Genomic DNA, 17,508 nt, shown 5'->3' with positions numbered 1-17,508 from the left:
AGAACGCTGTGAGAATGACATGAGATACTGTTCCTTGCAGTTCTTTGCAAGAAGTGGGTGCTTGGTAGATAAAATGTTCCCTCTTTATACAAAAATCCCCTCTTCTTAGGGCCACGCCCTTCCAGCCAGCAATCGGATCTTCCCCACACATCTCAGGGCCTGTTGGGGCCTCAGGCCAACCTGGGTGACATGATGCCTGAGCCGGTGCCCTTTGGAGGACAGGTCCCTCTCGACATCAGGCTGTAGCTCTGTCACTGCTCTTACCAGGCTTGCCGGCCACTGGCTTTGTTCCCCAGTGATCCCAGGCTCCCACCACTGCTCATTCCCCAGCCAGAGTCATAACACTATTGCAGAGAGAGCAGACTTGTTTGCCCCTAAGACGGTGTAGTGTTGCAACAAATACAGGCTTCTGGGCTCTGCAGGTTCAGTGAAGTCTGAGTAGCTTCAAAATAGGAGAAGAAATTGGCAGCATCTTCCATCACTCAGCCCTGAGGAATGGGGTGGAGAAACAGAACAAGGACATTTCAGTTTTGCTGGTGGTAAATCCCAAGGCTCCGGAGTCCTGCCGTCCTGTTTCTCGCTTGAGCAGATCCTGAGCATCTCTGGGCCTCTGTGTCTTCATCCCCCTTCATCTAAGTAATTTTAGAAAAAGGGAACGTGCACTGTCTGTCACAACACACTGTCCAAGTTGTGAGACTTGCTCTAACTCTTCTGACCACGCAGATGCTAGCTCAGGTTGGGCATAGCCCACCAATAATGGGAAGAGTCCATAAAAAGGGATTGCCTGTGAGGCAGTGTATTTGGAGTCACAGCGGGGCGGGGGTGGGGGGTGGGTGGGAAGACTGGGGAGCAAGATAGGGGAGTCTGACAGGAGGGTTCCAGCCGAAAGGAGTATCATCAAAATCCTGAAATTGGGCCAGGATGGAATATTACAGACTGAACTTACCCTCCTGCTATGAACAAGTGGGAAAGGGAGCAGATGTATGAAACAGTTCTTTCCAAACGTGGGGCGATGGGCAGCACAGAGCAGGGGAGCCCTGTAGTCAACTCAGGCTTCTGCCTATGGTCACCCTGGCTTTTTGCCTAGCGGCTAGTTCTAGACCGTGGGCATGAGGAAGGTGGGGAAGTCCAACAGAACTCACAGTCTTGCTGAGTTGAAGGGGTAAAGACGGAAGTTTGGGGAAAGCCAAGATGGCTAGAAGTTATAGAACATGTTTCTGGAACAGAGAAGAAGAGCTCCAGACATCTGCAGAGGAAGCCCCTTGGGTCCTCAGTGAGTGTGGGGCCTTGTTCGCATGGCATGAAACGCCACAAAATCAGGCAAACTGTCACTAGGAAGTTGTAAGCTGGACAAGTCCCAGCACTTACACAGGGCGGGGAGATGTTTGAACACTGATGACAAGAGTGGGGAGTCCTCGGTGGTCACCTGGGCATTCAGTGGGACCTCAGATGGGTCACTCCTAAATATTCTGACCCCGGGTTGAAGGCTGCTCCAGCCCTGCCTTAGCACATCTCAGACACTGGCTGAAAGTGACCGAATCATCTGCGAGAAGCTTAAATGCTTTTCAGGACAAAAATCCAACTCCCTTTAAAGGAAGACAACAAAATCCAGACAGTCAACAACATAAAGTTCACCATGACCATCATCCACTGAAAATGACCAGACTCCCCAAGACGCAAAAAGCCACAGACTGTAAGGAAGATAAATCTGTCAGTAGGAAGAGATGAGAAACAGCAGAAATGCAGGAACGGGCGCACAAGGATGTCAGAAGAACGGTTCTGTGAAGGCAAAATAGGACCCCACCGGAGAGGCAAGTAGGAGATAAACAGGAGCACATGAATGTGCAGAGATTCAAATTATACAGTTTCTGAAATGAATACTTCCCTGGCCAGGATTAACAATGCATCAGATACCAGGAGGGAAAAGATCAGTGAAGTTGAAGGCTTAGCAAATGAATTTATCTACAACGAAGCACAGATAATGAAGACTCAGCAGAGTCTCAGTGAGAGCCGAGCCAGGATGAGCCAGCCAAGCATGAGCACGAAAGGGAGGGAGACAGAAAAGTATTCGGCAAAAAGAATGGCTGAACATTTTAAAATTTGGTAAAAATGTATAAACCCACAGACCCCAAAAAGCACAACAAACCCCACGGAAGATAGATACAAAGAAAACCAAATAATAATACATCATCATCAAGTTGCTGAAAAAAAAAATATATATATATATATAGAGAGAGAGAGAGAGAGAGAAAATTGCAAAGCAGCCAGAGTAAAAAAGATGTGTTGCACACTGAGCAACAAAAATCTGCGATCGTTTTAGAGGAGTGACTAGAGAGAGGGGCTGGGAGGATGAATGAGACCAGATCACGCTGGCCCAGGACAGTGGGTGGTTGGGAGACCACACTTGGAACAGAGCACACCCCCATGTAAGAGGGTTTTTTTGTTGTTAATTTTTCTCTTGTTCTCCCCCTGAGTTTGTAGGTTCAGAAGCAGAGAGGCTCCTTCTGAAGAAAGAAAGAAAAATCTTCATCCTCTCTATCAGCCTCCAGCCCCCTAGAAGACACTTATCAGGGAGCTGGCTGCTCTCCAAGTTTCCCTGCCTGGCTCACTGCTCTTAAAATACCCTCGGTCACAGACGCTTCTAGAATGTGAGCTGACCTGGAACACTTTGCGTCAAGGGCAGCAAAGCTTTCAAGTGGTTTCCTGGAACAAGAAAAAGAGAGAGGGAGAGAGAGGTTTTTGAAAATTAGACTTAGCAGGTCCCACAAGAGGCACAGAACAGAGAGGTTGATCTTGGAAAGCATGCCAGCTGCCTGAATCCCATCTTTCCACTTAAAATGGGGGCCGCGGCAGCCCTCTTGTGGGGTGCACGCAAGGAGGAATGTAGATTCCATCTGTAAGCTGGGGGGCCCAGGGCGCAAATACAGTGAACACCCAGTAGACGCAGCCCCCTTTCGTGTTCTAGAGCCTGCTTCTCTGCAGAAGGGCCTGGCCCGGGGGGGCAGTGGCACCTGTTCATCAATGATGCCACCCCCTACTGCAGATAACCTATCACAGATGATTCTGGAACATCTTTCTTAACCTCTCTGAACCATTTACAAGGATAGCTGAAGTCACCGCATGGGCCCATGACAATGACTAAATGTGTTCACATGTGCAAGGCACCCCACACGGCGTCTACACATAATAGGGGCACAATTCTCGGACGGTGCTTCCTCCAGCTTCCTCGGCTGAAGGAATTGCAGAGAATTCACAAAGGCCCCTAGATACGCCTCCCGTCGCCTCTCACATCACTCAGGTGGCTCAGCCATTCTACCTTCTTACATCCCTCCTATTTCTCCTTGGCCGACATCCTACAAGCCTACTTACACGGGGACCGTGAAATTCAAAAGGGGAAAATCGCCCTCTGTGGAGATTAGCGGATGTCGGCACAAAGCAAAGACGTCTTCTCGTCAGGCACCCCCGACTGCATCGTTGCTGTGATGGGCTCCCTCCCATCTATCTCCCTTCTTGTGTTGATGCACGCCCCTCGGTCTGGTACCTACCAAACTACCCAGTTTCCAGAGACATAACACCAGATGGCCCACGGTTAGGTGAGAACAACCCACGGGGTCCAACAGGAGACTCATTAGTCAACACTCTCGTGTGGGCGCGAGGCTAGGATCGGACACCAGGCACACAGATGCCATTTCGGGGGCTCTACCTCACAGCCCAGTGATCCGTCCTTGATTTCAGTCCCTCCTGTGCCCACCCAGACTCCACAGACACCAGAAGTTTCTCCCACAAGCGCAGCTGAGTGACTCTGTCCCTCTCTCTCCGACTCTGGCCGGGATCACTCAGTCTGCACAGAGAGGAGAGCTGCGAACCGCTCAGATCCATGGGGCCGGGGCCAGTGCCGAGCTGCCCCAGCTCCTCAGCCTTCCCTGGGATGGCTTGGCGGCATCCCCTGTGTTTCCAGGGGTCTTGGTGAAACTGGGCCCTGCCCCCTCTGGCAGTGGCCCTACGAAAGCCCCTGTCCGCCTCACCCTCCCTGCTCATTAGTGCCTGCTTCCTGCGAGCACCTCCCCGATAAACCACAGGCACCCCAGTCCTTGAGTTAGCATCTGCTTTGGGGAGAGCACAAACTCAAACAATCTGTTAGCCTCTCTAAGAACGGTCCCTGGTTCGCCAGGATATAGTGCACCCTGCAGACGAGACCGGGCACCTCAGGCCCAAACCCTGGATCTGTGAAGTTTGGGCAGAGCCTCTGTGTCCGTGTCTGTATAATGGGCTCCTTGTGAAGGGCGCTCACCAAAGCTCCTGTCACCCCTGACGTTCTGAGTTTTAGCGGCTGGGGTCTCTGGACACTGCCCTCAAGTCCCTTCCTTGGGCTCAGGTCTCAGCTACCACTCTGCAGCCAGGCGTCTGGGCAGCTCGCTGATGGCTCTGCTGTCCGTCCCCTTCCAGGCCCTGTGGCCCTGCGGAGCCAGAGCTGAGGCCGAGCGCCCGAGGTTCTGCCTGTGCTGTGGCCATTTCACGTCTCTGCACTAGGCCGTGCCTTGCAAAGGCTGCCTGCGGCCTGGGGCTGTGGCTGCGCTCTGGGGATCAGCCCCCCCAGACATTCAAATCACCCCACTCAGCAGACCTCACCCCCAGACCTGGCTCATCTTCAGGCTCCGGGCACTGGGACATGGCTTAGGAGGCCCGTGAGACAGTGGCTTCATCACAGCCTGGGAAGCTGCAAGAGCCCTGGGGTCCAGGCCTACCTCTGACTCATAGGGTCGCTCATTCTTCGAGAGCCTATTTAAAAGCCTGGATTCTTCTAGCCACTCTATAGGATCCTGGGATGTAGCAAAGAAAAATTTCTGCTCATGGGAGTGCCTGGGGGGCCAGGCACACAAGTGGGTGGTGACAGTAACCGGGCGGTGAGGTTGGGGCGAGGGGGTGAGAAGAGATGGGAAGCCGAGGGGACCAAGGAGGTACGATGTATCAGATGTTTTCATGTCCCATCCCACATCTTCTTGGCCTGCCATTTATTCTGGCCATTGCTGTCACGATGTCTTAGATAGGGCCTGGCAGTACCAAACCCCACATCCTCCTGCCTCCTGTCCCAGAGCCTATCCGGCAACCACGGAGGAGATGTCTGTGAGTGGCTCAGCCATACTGACACGTGTGAGCAGACAACCCACCCTGAGCCAGCCAGACCTGTGGTGCATATGAGCTGCTCGCCACTACCTAAGGTATAAAATTCACAGATGTATTCCAAAAGTTTCCTCCGAGTGGCCCCAGTTGCTGGCAGCTATAACCAGCTCAGCGACACATTTCATAGACTGGCTTCTCCTTTCTTGTTCCACTCTTTCCAGTCTTCCCACCCTGAGGTTATTTCCCCAAATAAAATACCTGCAGGCAAGCCCTTGACCTCGGAGCTAGTGGAGGGGACAGGGATTGGGGAGGAGGAGGACAAGTCGAGTTCGGGAGGGCGGGAAGAAGGCCTGGAGCAAGGGGATTCCTGACTCCTGAGCAGGGGTGGATGAGGTGAGGAAGGACCTGAACCGGGTCCCCCATCTGAGGGGCAGACACCAAGAGCCAAGTGGTAGATGGAGGAGAGAATGTGGTGCCTCCCGTGTGCTCTGAGTGGCTCACTCAGGTGAGAGGTGACGCTGGAGAAGGGGGCAGGTTCTGGTCATGACTACCTTGAGCGCCGGCTGGGGACTTCATTTTGGAAGCACCGAGGAGTGTTGGGTTTAAGAACACAAGGCACAGCCTTTCTGCACAGGGGCCTACCCACACCTCGCCTGATACTGCGGTAGCCAAGAGCTGGGCACTGACACCGAAGCTCGCTGGGCCGGCAATTAGTGTTTCCCCAAGTCCAGAGGAAGAAACGGAGGCACAGAGAGAGTAGTCACCTGCCGACAGGCACACAGCAAATAAGGGGTGGAGACAGGTTGCAGGTGAGTGTGGAGGGTTCCAGAGGCCCTGTGCTTAGTCACCAGACTCTGTGGCATCCTCTTACCTCCTTGCACACTTCTCTTTCTCTAGATGAGGGCATCTCAGCCCCGGGGCGGTTTTGCATGCGGGAGATAGTTAGCAAAGTCTGGAGACATTTTTGGTCATAGCTAGGGGAGGATGGTGCTGCTGGCAGCTAGTGGGTAGAGCCCAGGAGAGCTGCTAAGTGCCCTGCAGGGCACAGCACAGACCCCATCCCGGCCAAGAACCATCCAGGCCAACATGGCAGTCTTGTCAAGGAAGCTGAGAACCCCAGCTCTAGGTGGTGCCGTCTGGCTTCTGGCTCCTCCCTCTGCTTCATCTCCTCTTGCGGTCAGAGCTGAGTGGCCAGAGGTCAGGACCAAGGGGAAGAGAAAGAAAGGTGGGAGGAAGCCTACCAGCCAGTGGGAAAAAACCCCTGCTGTCCTCGGTGCCCCTGGTGCTTTCTTAACTGTGGAGGCGCTAGAAGGGCCGTGTTCCTGTAATGAATTAAGCACATTTAATAATTCCACACAAGGGACATGACAGGTAGAAGCCTTCTGGGCTGGCGCAGGGTACGCGCAGCAGCCAGGAGTGCGGGCGAGTGCTCTGGGACACTCAAACGGCCCGTGGAACAGGGCGTTTTGAATTGGGAGGATCAGACGTGCCGTGGAAATTCCATCACGCGGCCATCAGAGCAGTAAAACCCAGATCTGGGGAGGGTAGAGCCGGGTGCTGCCTTCCAGCTCAAGAGTTCAAAAAGACCTCCAACTGACTTTATGAAACAGGCATTTTTCACATTTCCAGCAAGATAGAGAAAAACAGAGCCCGAGCAGGAGTTGCAGAGCGCTGGACCCAGCAGAACGCACAGGCCGGTGGGATGGGGTCATGCCCTCAGCCGGAAGGAAGCCCCAGGGGGCCTGCCATTCCTCTTCACGGTCTCTGGAGGCCTCCCTGCTGGTAACAGGGCGCACCCATCCAACAGTTTAGCTTTTCACATTCACAGAGGGACAGGAGGAGGGTCCACCGTCTGACAAATGGGAGTGCGCAAGGTTCTTCTAGGAAAACCTTCTGCAGGGTGTCTGGGTGTCTGGGTATCGGAATACCCAGGACCTGCCCTGCAGTGAGCCAGCCAACCCCCACCACACCCGTCTGCACCACCCACGTCCACAGCCGTGGCCCCGGCAGCCACGTCAGCACTCACTAGGGTGTTCAAAGCCACAGCCCCAGAGTCCCAGTGCTCACCAACACATGTTCCCATAGCCTCTTTTGGGGACTGTCCCAGATAAACAAAGCCGGTCACTGGCTAATGGGGTAAGGACAGATTTACTCAGTAATAACCATTATAATAGGAAAAAGACTCGAGCATGAACTGAACGGAGCTTCCATTTACACCTACGGGATTGGGCATTTGAAAGGGAGCCTGAGGGAGAGGGAGAAGGTTCTGAGCAGGGGCTCAGGAGAGTCAGGAAGTGCAGGCAACGGAAGGCAGGAAGGGGGTGCCGACCCACCCACGTGGACCCCTTCTGGATTTGCCACTGGTGCCGGTGCCGGGTAAGTTAGGCTCCTCCCCTCCCACAGAGGCTATGAGGTGGGGCCGTCTCTTCAGAGGACGACTGGGACCGTCAGTTCTTCTGGTAGCCTGGAGCTTTCCCACGCTCTGAACCGGGCCACAGTCACCCTAGGAATGCGTCCATGAGCCACTAGAAACTGTGTTCATGTTTGTTCAGGTCTCCACAGGCCACGGTTGAGGGCTAGTCAAGAAGAGGCCTCAGAGGAGACTGGATGGGCTTTGGTCAAGGAGAGGGTCCCAGTCAGGGCCCATAAGTTACCAAAATACATGGACGTCCATCGTGGTGGTCTTACTTCTCAGACTCGCCTGTACTCCCTGAGGGGGCTCCAAGTCAGACCGCTCTGGTCAGGGGCCCAGCCACCCTGAGGTAAGAGTCCATCCAGATCCGTGGCATGGCCAGATGTGTGGCCCCTGAGGTTGCATCATGGCGGCTAACAGAAAGCCAGTCTACTCAAGAACCATCGTGCGCACGGCCCAACATCGGCCCAGGGTCCGGCTTCCCTCAGAGCAGCTCTGCTCTGTGGGGAGAGGAGCTCCCACTCCCTTTTCATGCCAAACCCACCGCGGCAGCCCTCCCCACACAGGCTCAGGGTGCAAGTCTTGCCTATCGGACTGACGCACCTGCAAGAGGCAGGCTGGGCCTTGCTTCCTGGTGAGCAGGAACCCGGCCTCTCTGCCTCTCACGCACCTCTTCCTGCAGACCGAGGGAGGCCGCGGCCCCTCCAGGCCAGCCCGCCGCTCTGTCCCGGGGGGCCCATCGCCTGGGTCCTTGGGGTAGCCTGACTGGGCGTACGCCCCTCCTCCACGGCTGGCTCTGGGGGTGTGCCAACTGGGCAAGCAGCAGGGATATCAAGTAATAGCCTCTTCATAAGACAGACATTTCTTTCTCACATGGCTCTTGGAACGGAGGAAGTCTGGAGCTGCTGCTGGGGTTCCTCTCCGTCAAATTTCCTCTGTTTTATCGTTCTGCCATGGGGAACTTCCACCCCTAGGACCATCTCAGGGTCCCAGAAGGCCATTGCAGCCCCAGCCAGCAGGCCCGCCAACAGCTCCCAGGAAAAGGAGGAAAGAATGTGGTGTCTTTGGAGGAAGCAACCAGAGCCCACTGTCTTTCCAGGAAGGTCCTAGAAGGGGCCGCGCCATATTCCATTCACGTCTCAGGGACAAGATCTTAGCTAAGCATCAAGGGAAACGGGGGAATGTGATCTTCCCTTTGGGTGGCTGGAGCCCAGATAAGAATCGGGGGGCCCTGTTACCGAGGAAAGAAGGAGAAAGGGTTTAAGGACATGAATCACAGCTTCTGCTCGGTGGGTGGCGTAAGCCAGGCTCTGCCCCCACCGAGCCTGCCAGTTTGCTCTCTTCCTGTGCACAGCTGAGCAAATATTGGTACCAAAAATTTGGCTGCCAGGGTGAGGAAAGCAGGAGGCCCCACTCAGACCCCCATGTCTGGGCCGCACACTCACGGCTGGCCTCCCTCTGCCCGGAGCGCCATGCATGGGGGTGGGTCCTCTTGAAAGCAGCCCTGATTCCCACGCCCCTCCGGCCCTGGGCTGTGGCTCTCCGGGGCATTCTGGGTGCCCCAATGATGCCATTCCACCCCTCTGGGCCCTCTGCCTAGAATTCCTCCTCCAAACCTTCCCACAGCCAACTCCTTGTCATTTGGTCTCAGCCTCCGTCTTGGGCCTCCCCCGGCTCCTTCGACCTTAAGCCATCGTGGTCTGTGCCCCCTTCCATTTTCTCCGCTGTGCTGCTCTCTACCCAGAGTCAGCTGGCTCATCTGATTTGTTCTCCATCTTCCCACTCCGTAAACAAACTTCTGGAGGTGGAGATGCTGCCTCTGTTTGTTCCCTACAACATCTAGAGGGGTGCCTGGTGCTTACGAGGTGATCAGTAGGTATGTTTGAATGAATGGTTGATAGATTAATAAGTGATTGAGGGGATGCGTGAATGAATGGAACCTTCGGACCTTCCCCTGACCCTCATGCGATGAGCCTCGCTGCTCCTCGCCATAGCCCACTGCCCAGCTCCGCCACCGCCAGGACGTGCTCCCGCCCAAGTTGGCTCGAGAGGGAGGCTGCCCCTGCAATGCCCCAGGCAGCATGGGTACCTGAACAGAGGCTTTCCAGGTTCTAGGGTCTGCTCCACCAACGCCATCTGGATGACTGGGAGGAAGCGACGTGATGGCTCTTAGCCCTGCTTTCCACACTGCAGCAGAGGAGTCAACCGCTGTCTTCTCCTAGTCACTGGGCTCAGAGGTCATGTGCGTCTGACTCTAGGATATGGTGGCATTTTCATGTGGGTTCCTCCTTCCTTCCTCCCCCTTCCCTCCTTCCTGCCTTCAGCCCTTCATGACTAAGTTTCATGATTGTTCATCTAAGGGAAGAGACTGCCGTATGTTCTAACCCTATGGGTTAGAGTCCCAAGAAGAACCCACTTTTCCCCACCCCAAGGATGATGAAAAGGGCTCAGCACTTGGGATCAGAGCAACAAAACCAGTTCATCCCACTCCTTGTATGATTTTATTCAAGTAACTGCCCACCCTAGAGACCCCCAGCCACCCTGGAGACCCCAACGCCTAACTCAGAACAAATGTCCTCTCTCTCTCCTACCTGGACAAGTTAGAGTGCCCCTCCTTCTTCCGTAGTACTTTGTACATTCACCTACTACAGTGCTTACCCTGCCGACTGTGGCCAGCTCTTTGGTGCATTTATTCATCCATCCACTCTCCATCCTTCATCCATCCACCCTCCCCCATCTGTCCGTCTGTCCATCCATCCATCCATCCATCCTCCATCTTCCATCCATTCACCATCCTCCATCCGTCCATCTGTCTGTCCATCTGTCCATCCTCCATCCATCCACCATCCTCCTTTCATTGTCTGTCTGTCCATCCATCCATCTATCCACCGTCCTCCATCCATCTGTCTGTTTGTCCATCCATCCGTCCATCCATCCATCCATCCTCCATCCTCCATTCAGTCAGCAAGCATTTTCTAAGTACCAATTACTACTGGAGAGGAAGAGACAAACAAGGGCATGATCTTGACTCCTATGGACCTCAGCCCATGCCCATGAAGGGGGGATAAGCAAGAATGGACTGACCAAGAGGCGCACCGACCTCAATATTGGTGAACATTGGGAAGATCCTCTGGGGCAGCTGGGCTCAGGGTTCTGAGAGCCTAGACATCAGGCGAGGAGGGAAGATGGCCACTTATGGAGAGAAGGGAGGAGTGGACACTGGGGAGGAGGCAGTGCCTGGCACAAGCTGCTTCATACCCAGTCATCACCCACTGGGAGGGTGAGTTAAATGAAGCGTGATAACAAAAATATAATTATTTTTGAGAGTGCACTGTACCCATGTTATTTCCTTGAATTTTTTAAAGTCTGGTCAGAGGGTGACTTATCTCTGCTTTACAGATGAGGAGACAGGTAAGTACTTTCTAGGAACATGTCCCAAGGCCATACAGCTAGCAAAAGACAGCATCAGAGCTCAGGCAAAGAACAGCTGACTCCACAGCTCTTGCTCTCACTCCCAGGCTACCCACTAGCCATCAAGTAGTCCGGTGTGGAGAGGAAGAGGCTTGGGAAAGAGGGAGAGGGCGGAGCTCTGCAGTGCACCATGCCCAAGGCCTTTGAAGGCTATTGAGCAGAGGAGGATCACATCTGACTCTCAACCTGGCCTGCGGGTTCTTAGGAAGCAGAACCTGGGTGTCATTCGTCTCTAGGCCCTCAACCCCCCCGTACACAGCCTAGCACAGAGAATGTTTGCTGTATGACTGAAATAAATCAGGGAATTCGTGAATGAGTAAAGCAGTGTGGTGTTGCTAGACTTTGGAATACAAGTGTATCTGTGAGGTTTAGATTTAGCAGTATGTGGTAGAAATCCCATCATAGTGGCTTAAACAAAATGAGGTTTATTATCTACTCTGTAAAGAAGTCCATAGACAGGCAGTCTGAGGTTGGCACAGTGTTTCAAAAGGGTGAAGGACTAAATCTTCAATTTTGCTGTCCTTCCATTCTGGCACATGGCTCTTATTGTGTAGGTTCCCTCAAGGCCCAAAATAGGTGCTGGAGTTCCAGCCATTATACCACCATTCCAGCTAGCAGGAAGCAGAAAAGGAAGGAGTAGAATCTGCCCCAGCCCTTTTAAGAGACTTTCCAAAGTTGCCATCCAACTCTATCTCATGGGCCAGAACCTCTCTAACACCAGGGAAGGGTGAGCCTTAGCTGGAGACATTGCTATCCTGAACGTACGTTGTTATTAAGAAGAGGGATCATGGATGCTGTTGAAAGCAACCAGCAAACTCTGCTACTAGAAGTAAGGGACTTTGTGCAAACCTGCATGCAGATGGCATCTCTTCCTGGGGAAGCAAATGCCCCTTCACCTCCTGGGGAAGCAGTTATCTTCAGGAGCCCCAGAAGAGAAGTGTGTGGCCACTATTTGAGGAGATTACATCTTCCTGATAAATGGAAGCCACTGAACTCCCGTGATTGCCTGTGAGGATGGGAGATAGGAGCTCCTGGCTGGTTCTGGGCTGCCGGCCCCAACAGCTGAGCCTCCTTATCACCGCCAGATCAGGGACCACTTGACAAGACCCATTAAAGGGACCAGACTGGGATTCCGCTGGTGCCCTGGAGATGGGTGTTCAGAACCTGCTGCTTTCTGACAGAGAAGATAACAAGGCCTGGGCCACCCCGGAGACACTGGAGAGTTCAGAAGCTTACCCTGAGCCCGGGTCCCAAGCCCCTGCTACCCACGGAACTCCCACACCACAGCCCATGACAGTCCGGCCAAGTTCAAAGGCACCTTCCACAGTGAGGTGAAGACACCATGCAGAAGTCCCGGGGAAGCAGTGACTTGCCCACTCCCCATGCCTAGGTGGACAGGCCTACAGGGTGGTGCCAGGAAGCCCCAGGAGACGGGCAGTGTGCCTGAGGCTGGAGATGCACGTGGGGAATGTGAGCCCTTGGCAGCCACATACTGAAGGTCATGAGGTGGCGGGCCTGGGTTTGAACCTGACTCCTTGATGGTGCCGATTCTGGGTTTCTGTGAACTGCAGCCAGGATGCCTTCCATAGGAGGGGGCTCATGTCTGGGTTCTTCTCCTTCAGCTCCTGGGTCTCCCATCATTTTGGCCAGAGGCCATTTCCTGCCTGCTCCACCATTAGACCCAGTAAAATTGAGCTGGGATTCTGGTTTTGAAGAGAGTTTTCAACAATCCTTTGTTTGTTCCCAAGGAGGGGGGCGAAGTGGGCATTATTACTGGGGTGCAGAGAGGGTTGGGATATCCATCCAAGTCCTTCAGGGTGTGAGGGGTGAGGCTGAAACTAGAAAGTCTAACAGGCAGGGAGGAGGCTGTCACTAAGACAAGGGCACTTCGGAGGAGGAGATCCTCTCCCAGCAGGCCCGCACCCATGCGCCTCCGGCCCTTCAAGTCCAGACCCAGCCGAGACCGTCCATGAGATATGGTCAGGGCCTGCCTGGACTCTCCCCAGGGAGGCCATGGCTTCCTGGTCCCAGGTGCCTACCCCAGCGTCCCAGCCTGCAGCCCGGACAGGTGACACCTGGGATATCCAGGTGCTTGGCGTGCTTGGTGCTTGGTGTGAGCCAGCATCAGCCTGTGCTCCTGGTCTCTGCTGATTCCCAGGGGAACGAGTGGATGTCATCCATCTCTGTGCTGTCTGGGCAGACGAGGAGGAGAGGCAGATGGCAATAAAGGCCAGGTGTAACCCCCAGATCCCTGCAACAGAACTGAGGAAGACAGGACCTCCACAGTCCCTGTGACCCCCAACCAGCAATAGCACAGACACAGCACCCGAATTTCCAGCCCAGCAACCTTGTTCTTTTTGAATGCAAACATTCCTATAAGGAGGATCACTTGGAGTGCTGAAGGCCTTGACTTCCTCATCTGTAAAATGGGTACGAGCATCCCTCCCACTCGGGGGGAAGCGGCCGTGAGAGCCTGTAGGAGAAATAGCTGTTGTCACGGCTGAAACAGAGTGTATGGCTCCAGAGTGTTTGGGATTGTGGGCCTGAGCCTTGAGTGTGGCAGCTTTTAGGGTCCAGCCAAGGAAGGATAGTTGAGGCTGGGGAGCTGCTGGTGTCCCTCGGAGGGCTGTGCTGCCACCGTGGTCACCCCCAGTGCCTGCACAGCCTGTCCAACCACCCATGGAGGGTTCCGAAGCAGGGGTCTCATCTTTGGGGGCCACCGTTGGGTGGAGCTGGGTGCCATTGGGTGGTGGATAAGAGGCTGGCCTGAGAGCTGGAATTGGGCTTTGTGGGGAGGAGATGGAAGCTACCCTGAGTGGGGTGCCCTGAGCTAGAAAGTGAGATCCCGGTGGCCTGCTGGCCCACCGCCGCCTCCTTCCCCAAACACCTATTCTTGCCATCATCATTCCCTCCGTCTTTGTACAGCATGCTTTCTATTTTGTGCAGCCACTGTTCATTCTTGCTCTAATTTGACCCACTCTAAGGCATAGATGATAACCCATTTTACAGAAGAGACCCCATCGTTCACGAGGGATGAACAGGACAGGTTTCCCTTTGCCTTGCATTCTCTACATGCAAATGACAGTATCTGGTCCCAGAAAATCACCGCAGACCACACCTGTCAAGGCACTGGAATGAAAAGAAAGAAAATTACCAAAGGAGCTGAATGCAATTTGTGTGTGTGTGTGGAGAGAGAGAGAGAGAGAGAGATAGTAAGAACCAGTGATTAACTCCTGCTGGACATTCTGTTAACAAATGTATTTTGTGCTTTTGAGTATTTTCTACATTTCTTACAATATTATTTTTATAATTAGATCTAAAAAGGATCTACAAGCACTACTAAAATAATTTTAAATAATGAAAAAGAGCAAATGGATTGTAGGGAAATCAGCATGGATTTGGGATCGGGAAGCTCGGTTCCAGCTCTGAGTCTCTCCCTGCCCAGCTGTGTGACCTTGGCCATGCAGCCTCCCTCTCTGGACTTGAGTTCTCTCGTCCACAACTCAAGCATTGGCCCGGGAGCTCCTATAGAGGTTTTCCCCACTGGCTCTGTCTTTTGAATAGTCACTTTAAGGAGAAAGCAGATCAGGGATTCCTCATCTGAAACCCTAAAATTCCTGACATCGAAACCCCCCCTCCCTTGGGGATCTGGAGTCAGGGCATGGCCACGGCCACTCCCCGCTGCAGGGAAAGACAGAAGAGGCAGGTCCCTGTGAATCTGACAAGTTGTTTCCAGCTGCTGCTAACATGTCATTAGCAGGATTTTCCTAAACCTTACATCCACTTTCCAAAGTTGTGCAGAGCAGGCACAGTGGCCTTCTTGTCCTCCTCTGAGATCCTCCAGGACTCTGTGCCTGAAGAGGAAAGAATGCGTGCTCGGATTTCTGACCAGAGCGCTGCCTCTCCTGACTGGTTCCTTGCAGGTTACAGTTTAGAAGCCTCACTAAGACGTCTGGACGCCCTGATCCCTGCTTTCGCTCTGGGGCTGTGTCTCTACTACTTCCAGATGTTTACACAGCTGGCTGGATTACTTAACTGCATTGACATCATACACCTTGAAATTTCCTCTACACAGAAACAGTTCAGATGGGAAAGAAACTGGCTATTGAGAATCCGTGCACCGTGGAACTAACTGAAATAACATTCCAACTCACCGAGGAGGATTTGTTTGCATGTATGGTCCCCACAGAAGTGCATGGGCCTCAGTTTCCCCATCTATAAATTGGACCGGTGGGTTTGGACTGCTTCAGGGTTCCTTTGGGTGCACGGAGTAGATGTGAAGTTGACAGATTTTGATCCCGGGTCCTGGAATGGACTCCTGATTTTATTCAATTGGTAACTACTCATAGAACACCCGCGATGAGCCAAGTGATGGGGTAAGACTAGGTAGACACAAAGAGGGAAATACAGATGTGCTAATGACTGTCCCCAAGGGACCCCTGTGTGTCAGGCTCTGTGCAAGGACTTGTGGCCAGTGTCCCTTTCTTAGGCTGTGTTTCTCTCGGTGTTAGAGATAAAGGGATCAAAGCTCAGAGATGTTAATGAGTTCACCTAGCGTCATAAAATCTGGTGCATCCAGGGATTCCAACCCATGTGGGATTGATTCCAGAACACACACCCTTAAGCATTGCTCTGTATGGCTCTCCAAACATTTCCTGCCCTCACAGACCTTCTCGTCCGAGAAGGGGTGTTAAGTCAAGTCGAGAATGAACACCTATACTACTGGAACTGATAAGTGCCACACCCAAGTCATGCATCGAGTACTAGGAGGGCCCTGGCCTTGCGGGAAAGGCTGCTTGGAGAAAGGGCCATTTGTGCTAGGCTTTGAAGGTTGAGCAGGAGTCCGTCTGGCAGGGGCAGCTTTGGGGAGGCCTGTGCTATCACCAGCTGATGGCAGGGGGCAGGCCCTGCACAGGCTGCTTCTACCACTTTCTCGTTTGAGACACAGTGACAGGTCCTGGGTCTAGATGACGCCTTGCGTCCAATAGTGGCTTCCGGGCACAGCCTCTCCCTGGCTGTCAGCTCTGTAAGGCTGGGCTCAGGGCCTGCCTGGGTCTGTGCCTGGCCCCTGGCACTGAGCAGGGCACAGTCCGTACTCCCTGGACAAGTCCACTTTGGTTCTGCAGGACCTAGTCAGCCAGCGGCCGCAGTGACAGCATAAACACCCACCATTGGTGGGGCTTATGTGCCAGCCCTATGTGATGTCCTCTCCGTGCATCATCTTCTTTAATCTGCCCAAAGCCACAGCCTGAGTAAGGAGCTATTATTTTCCCTACTTGACACATGAGGTTAAATAACTTGTCCAAGGTCATACAACGAGCAAGTGGTAGACTCGGGATTCATGCCCAGGCCTGTGGGACTTCAAAGCCTGTGGCCTTACCCCCTCTGCCACCAGTTTCTCTTTGTTGTGGCCTCGCTGCCCTCTTCGTCCCCCAGGGAGACAGGCTTTTGCAAGCAGGCCCGAGGTACCACAAACCTTTCCAGCACATCCTGCCCCTTTGTCCTCCCACATCTGTTTATCATTTCCCCCCACTCCGGAGCCGGCCGGGCCCTGCCTCCCGTCTCGCCATAATTCGGATGGAAGCCAGGGCCTGGTGACCGAGCCTCTGAGCTGGCCGAGAGTAAGGACAGCCTGGTGCACACTCGTGTTTGTTTTGTCAGCCTGTAGCATGCATTTGTCAGAGGCGGGGACGCATGGATGCCACCCAAGCCTCCCCCGGCTTCTTGCTCTGGCTTGCCAGACAGCCCCGCACCACCTCCCTCAGCTCTGGGGAAGGTGAGAGGAGGGGCGCCCTGCCTCCCACCCTCCTGGCTGGCCCCCCTCTCCTCCTCTCCCAGATACCATTGCCTGCCTCCCTCACTCTGCTGCAAGCCTCCACCAGGATGGAATGTCTCTTTCCCTTCTGAGCAAGAACAGGGGCAGCTCTGGAAAGTTCTGAAAGCAGCATTTTTTTTTTCAAAGCACACTCTCTAAAATGTCCACCCTGAGAGATGCTCTGCAGAAAGAGGAGGAGGAGGGAGATGAGGAGAAACAGCAGCAGCAGCAGCAGGTTATGGGAGATGCTGCATTCTCGGTCCTGCACTTGCAGGTCTCCCCTGAACACTGGAACCATGCAGGCACTGAGAAGTCCTGCAGCATTTCCCAAGTTATGCTTTATCCTAAGAACACTTATTCTGAATGTGAGAACACAGACCAAGGCTGGAGGGGACACTGAAGCTCAGGCAGAAGACACTTTCTAGAAGGGCACATACCCTCCAGCAGAAGACCCCCCTTCTCTGGAGACCTTTGTGGTGTGGAGCCCTTCCCCCTGCTACACGCTCTGGACTTCTCTTGGTGACGCACCTCCTTGCCCACTCACGGATTCCCGGATACACTCAGAAACCCCAGAATGGACTTGTCTTGGTTGTCCCCAGCCCCAGTCTGGGGACAGCTTCAGGGAGGCTGGGGAGGACTCCTCACAAGCATGTTCCACTTCTGCAGAGCTGCTCAGGACTGTAGGAAC

Source organism: Martes martes (genome assembly GCF_963455335.1).
Source record: "Martes martes genome assembly, chromosome: 14".
NCBI lineage: Eukaryota > Metazoa > Chordata > Mammalia > Carnivora > Mustelidae > Martes > Martes martes.
The sequence above is the reverse complement of the archived record's forward strand: the minus strand, read 5'-3'. Positions refer to the sequence as shown.